The following is a 6,398-nucleotide window of genomic DNA, read 5'->3' as shown; positions in this document are numbered from 1 at the left end:
AAAATTACTGTGTAGTGTGAAGCAGAGCAGGACCGAGTGTTAGAGGAGCTGAGCAAGGCCGCTGGAGCAATTGTTGCGCAGCACACGGCTCTTGAGCAGCGGGACTTTTATTATGACGGGACACAGTCGCCGGCACCATTTCCACTTTTCCGGTCATGAGTATGAGGTAACGCTGCTCTAAAATCTATAGTGCACCTTAAACTTTTTTTTTATTTTTTATTTTTATTAGTTAGCCAAGAAATTCTCATTTAATTTTCATTTAAGGTTAGGTTTTTCATGCATTCTTTACTATTTATTTCAGCTTTACTTCAATATACAAGAATTAATAGTTTTAGTTAACAATAACAACACTGCGCCTTAAGGCCCTGATATGATTAGCTAGTGTAAAAAATTGCATCCTATTACATCCAGTCATCATAGGTGTATATGACATTCTTCTTTCAGGAGAATATATCCGGAGTTAAATGAATAAATGTCCTCGGCCTTCCTAGCTCTATAATGGCATTGAATAGTTCCTGAGCGTGTGAAGCTCCTAAAGCGCATCCATGCATCATAAAAGTAATCCATACGACTCCAGGAGGTTAATAAAGACCTTTTGAAGCAAAATAATGCATTTTTGTAAGAAAATTATCCATATATAATGATCCATTTTTAATGATCATAAAACTTGATAAAAGCCTAAATTCAACCTGTTCATCATATAAAGTGATTGTGTCTCTTCTGAAAATGTTGGACTAAAATGCTCAATTGATATAGATTAGTTTTATGATCTCTGTGGCAAGCAGTCAAGTCCGAGGGTAATGGACCCATCCGAGTCAAAGTGGTAGTCAATGGTGGGGCAGAAAGCTCTCAGATTTCACTCGTGTCGCTTCATAATAATAATTAATCATTTGTTACATTTATATAATGCTTTTCTGGGTCCTCAAAGTGCTTTACATATAGAAGAGGGCAATCTCATCAACCATGTACAGCGCCACCTGGATGATGCGACGGCAGCCATATTGCGCCAGAACGCTCACCACACACCAGCTGATTGGTGGAGAGGAGACAGAGTGATGAAGCCAATCAGGAGAGGGGGATTATTAGGAGGCCATGATGGACAGAAGCCAATGGGCAAATTGGGGATTTTTAATGACCACAGAGAGTCAGGACCTCGGTTAAATGTCTCATCCAAAGGACGGTGCTCTTTGACAGTACAGTGTCCCCACCACTATACTGAGGCGTTAGGACCCACACAGACCACAGGGTGAGCGCCCCCTGCTGGCCTCACTAACACCTGTACCAGCAGACACCTAGTTTTCCCAGTTGGTCTCCCATCATGGCACTGACCAGGCTCAGCCCTGCTTAGCTTCAGTGGGAAACTAGTTCTGGGCTACAGAGTGATATGGCTGCTGGCCATTGAGGTTAATCCTTCAAGCCTCATGAAATTGAGTCACATGGACTACTTTTATGATGTCTTTACTTTCTTTCTGGGACTTGAAAGTGGTAGTTGCGTAGCGGTACAGAGAGCTCTTGGATTTCATCAAAACTATATTTTGTTTGTCCAGAAGATGAATGAAAGTCTTATGGGTTTTGAACAACATGTGGGTGAGTAATTAATGACAGTACCTTCATTTTTTGGTTCTGAGCAGAACCAGAAAATATAACCATATCACACCAGTCCTCAGGTCTTTAAACTGGCTTCTGTTACATCTAGGATCGATTTCATTTATAAAACACTCAATGACCTAGGACTTCAATACATTGTAGATATGCTGATTAAATACAAACCCAACAGATCACTCAGATAAGCAGGATCAAGTCAGTTAGAAATACCAAGAGTTCACTCAAAGCAAGGAGAGTCTGCTTTTAGTTATGCCAGCCGCAGCTGAACCAGCTTCCTGAACAGATCAGATGTGCTCCAACAGTAGCCACATTCAAATCCAGACTCAAAACACATCTGTTTAGCTGTGCATTTACTGATTTTTTTTTATATGTTCATTTGAGTTAAATAGGATGAGTGAAAACTGGGTTTGATGGAAATAGTAAGTTTGACAATAAGGTTTGAGTGTGTAAATCTGTGGAAAGGTGATGAGTGAAAATGGGTTTAACAAGAAGGTTCCTGAGTAAAAATCAGGGAATAATGATTGAAATGGATGTTATGAACGTGTTTGAGAAAGAAATGAATGAGAGGTGTTCTAATTAAGATCCATTTATGTAGACTGTAAACTGAAGAATGTTTTATTTCAAACCACTATTGTGTATTTGACCATTTTATTTTTATTTATTTTTTAATTCTCTTTACAACTGTTTTAATTATCCTTGTTTTTATTTATTTTTATTCTTACACATGGTATTCTTATTTCTCATGCATATGTTATCACTATTTTAATTAATTTTAATGTAAAGCACTTTGAAATGCCACTAGGTATGACATATGCTATACAAATAAACTTGCCTTGCCTTGCCTTGAACTATCCCTTTAACCCCCTTAGTGAAGTTAAATACTTTTAACTTAAAGTTATGTACGTATAAAATGGATTTTGTCTTTTGAATTTGATTTAAATGAGACATGTTAATTTGAATATAGTGTGTGGCAGCCTGAGCTACCCACAATGCTCTGCTTATGGCCGCCTTTGGAATCGGAGAGCATCACATGCTGCATTCAGACACACGTGCCCACTGCTCCCATATCAGAAACTCCCTATCTGAGTTATTCAGGGCAGCTGTGCCAAGAATAGTCCTGCACTGTTTATGAACATCACAGCCCCTTTAACTCACTCGGCAGGGGGAAAATTCAGAATTAGCAACATAATGTTCCTCATGTATATGAAATTCCCTTTTGGGCCTGTTTTCCGTATTGCCTTTTGGTTTCCACATGCAACTGTGTGTCTGTTTTTGCAGGTGTCCTGATGGTGTTTGTGCTGATGTCTGGTCTGAGCGAGTAAAGCCTGCCGTTGGGAGGTAAAGTAGGAAGGACCTTTGGGGTTCCAGAGCCAATCTTCCATTACATGTAGTATGACAGAATGAGGGGCTCTGCGAGGGGATTTCGTCCTGTTTCCTATTTGTGCACTTCATCATGTGAGATAACACGATTAGAAGCAATGACATTTTTAGACTTAAGAAAAAGTCACTCTGGTTGATTACCATGCGTACAATGTGTCATAACAGGAGATGCATTATGCAATATTGTTAAATCAATTGGTCAGCTCTCAATGAAAAAATATTTTAGGTTTTTTTTAATTATTCAATTCCAATGGAAAAGTTATACAATTGATATTAAACATAGTTTAAAAACAGAAAAAAAGTCAACACAAAAATAAAATGTTAAGGTTCCTGTGGTGAGTGTTTTTAAAAAGCTTTTCTTTTCATATGGGGTACATTTGAAAGCTTATTATAAGCTGAAAGCTATTATAGCTCAGACAAAATAAACTTACTTGTTCATTACTTTTGCCAGTGTTTTATGTAACTTCAAATGGTTTCCTGTAAATTTACACCAAAATTGTGTATTTAGACCACTGCATGTCCTGGGAAACTTTTCAATTTGGGTACGCCAAATCCGGGCGGAAATCTGGTCAATTTTTTAAATTAATATGTGTACTAGTGTTCAATTGACTTCCGTTGTATTAAGATGCTCTGGATAAGCTGTTGATTTAATGTCACCGCAGTTTGGACAATTTGACCTTCTACAAATCACAGGATAGCAAACAATTTACAATGAATGATGACCATGTCCATTAAAGCATGGCTGTGTCTGTCTGTGAATCAAGAATGATCATTGAAATGCAGATGTGGCTAAACACACATGCATCTGTTAAAACACAATTGCTTTGTTTACTGAAACTTTAAACATCACTATTACTATTGCTTAGGTTGAAGATTTGAACTAGCACGGGTTACATTTTGGTCCACTTTAGACATTCTACACTGTAAAAAAATATTAAAAAAATAAGTGACCTGGTTGCCTTAAAATTTTGAGTTCAATGAAATAAAAACATTGAGTTAATACAATGAACATTTTTGAGAATCGACAACATTTATTCAAATATTATTAAAAGATTTTGTTAGCATATTGGGTAATTGTGTGTGTGTTTTATTTGTGTTGATGCAGTGAAACATGCCAAATAGTGCTATTTTCATGATTTATACATTTTTTTATGTTGCTTAGATACAGTATTAAGTATTAAGTGATAAGTGTATTAACTCAAATTTTTAATTTCAATGAACTCAAAATTTGAAGGCAACCAGGTTACTTACTTTTTTATGTTAAACCAACAATATTTGGTTTACCGACTATAAGTAACACTCCAAATATGTCAACTAACTCTCATTAGAGTATAAGCAGACTGTCCGCTTAATATCACTTAATTTTGATGCTCCCCAAAATATATTCTACTGAATGAAGTAACTTTGCAACTGCATGTCAACTACCTTTCATTAGAGTAGTAGACTGTAGTAGACTTTAGGTTAGTGGAATTATAGTTGACATGTATTTGCAAAGTCACTTAATTCAGTAGAATGTCTGTTGGGGAGCATCAAAATAAAGTGTTGCAAAGTTGCAAAGTTACTACAGTAGACTGTCTGGATGGACCAAAATAAAATTTAAAGGCCTTTTTTGTGTATTGCATAGGATACAGTAGGCTTTAAAACATATCCAACAGCTCCTCCCCTTTTTAAAAATAGCCAAATAGTGTTTAGTTTATATCACAGCACAACCAGAGCTGCTGAGCTCTGGAAAGCAACAGTTTCCTCCTAATCTCTAATCGTTTCTGCTGTTGATCTCCTCCATATCGCTTTACAATTCAGCATTCTGTGCAGAATTCAAATGGGTCCAATGTGTTTTCTGGTCTGCTGCGACTTGCACATGCCCCTCTCTGTGCTAGTGTCTCTGGACATGCTAACTATCGCTATCTGGTAGCTATTGCTAATTGCTAATGTGCTGTGGAGATTTACGTGACTAACATGAAACCAGACTTAATTCACCCCAATGGAAAGCATATTTACACTGTCCTTTTTCTTACCACGCAGAAAATAGTAAATGTGGTAACAAATGACTTTGATTTTAGCCGCAGCTTCAGCGTCTATTTGTAACAGAGGCCAACTAGTAGTTGCTGTGCGAGTAAAACCTCACCAAGAGATGCTCTATCGACTGACGCTGGAGGTTGCAGCCTTTAGCCTCCTTGTTAAAGCGTCCGTCTCTCATGCCGGCAGACCCGGGTTCAAATCCCGTTTCGAGCAGAAGGGGTTACGGTCTCTCATGCCGGCAGACCCGGGTTCAAATCCCGTTTCGAGCAGAAGGGGTTACGGTCTCTCATGCCGGCAGACCCGGGTTCAAATCCCGTTTCGAGCAGAAGGGGTTACGGTCTCTCATGCCGGCAGACCCGGGTTCAAATCCCGTTTCGAGCAGGGGTTATGGTCTCTCATGCCGGCAGACCCGAGTTCAAATCCCGTTTCGAGCAGAAGGGGTTACGGTCTCTCATGCCGGCAGACCCGGGTTCAAATCCCGTTTCGAGCAGAAGGGGTTACGGTCTCTCATGCCGGCAGACCCGGGTTCAAATCCCGTTTCGAGCAGGGGTTATGGTCTCTCATGCCGGCAGACCCGAGTTCAAATCCCGTTTCGAGCAGAAGGGGTTACGGTCTCTCATGCCGGCAGACCCGGGTTCAAATCCCGTTTCGAGCAGGGGTTATGGTCTCTCATGCCGGCAGACCCGAGTTCAAATCCCGTTTCGAGCAGGGGTTATGGTCTCTCATGCCGGCAGACCCGGGATCAAATCCCGTTTCGAGCAGAAGGGGTTACATGTTTATAGGCCTAATGTAGGGGGCGGGGCTTCAGATTCTAGAGAGCATCTGATTGGGCAAAAAATCTGATGAGGAGTGCAGAGGGATGTCATCAGAATCAAAAATCAAAAAAATAGTATGGAAGTCAACGGCTACCATCAGCTGTTTGGTTACCGACATTCTTCAAAAGATATTTTGTGTTCAACAGAAGAAAAAAACTCTGATCAGAAAATTACAGATTTGGAACAACATGATGAGGGTAATTTTTTGGGGTGAACTATCTATTTTTGGCCTGGTTTCACAGACAGATCTTGGATTAAGCCTGGATTAGGCCTTAGTTCAATTAAGACATTTAAGTAGCTTTTATAATCGTGCCTTATAAAAAATACATTCCTGGTATCCATCTGAGACAAAACAATGGCGCTGACATATTTTATGATATGTCACTGAAAGTTGCCTTTAGTTAAACAGCTCAAATATGCATTTTATTCTTGAAATAGCTTAAGTAAGTTGTGCAAATAAATCCACACTAATGTTCTTCACCAGAACAGTGCGGCTCTGCCCACACAGCGGAGCAGGTGTGATATTCTAAGCTAATGTCCTTGCTTTCTTATGTCTGCGTTCATCTTCCGTCTCAGATT

This window comes from Pseudorasbora parva, chromosome 10 (genome assembly GCF_024679245.1).
Source record: "Pseudorasbora parva isolate DD20220531a chromosome 10, ASM2467924v1, whole genome shotgun sequence".
NCBI classification, from domain to species: domain Eukaryota; kingdom Metazoa; phylum Chordata; class Actinopteri; order Cypriniformes; family Gobionidae; genus Pseudorasbora; species Pseudorasbora parva.
The sequence above is the reverse complement of the archived record's forward strand: the minus strand, read 5'-3'. Positions refer to the sequence as shown.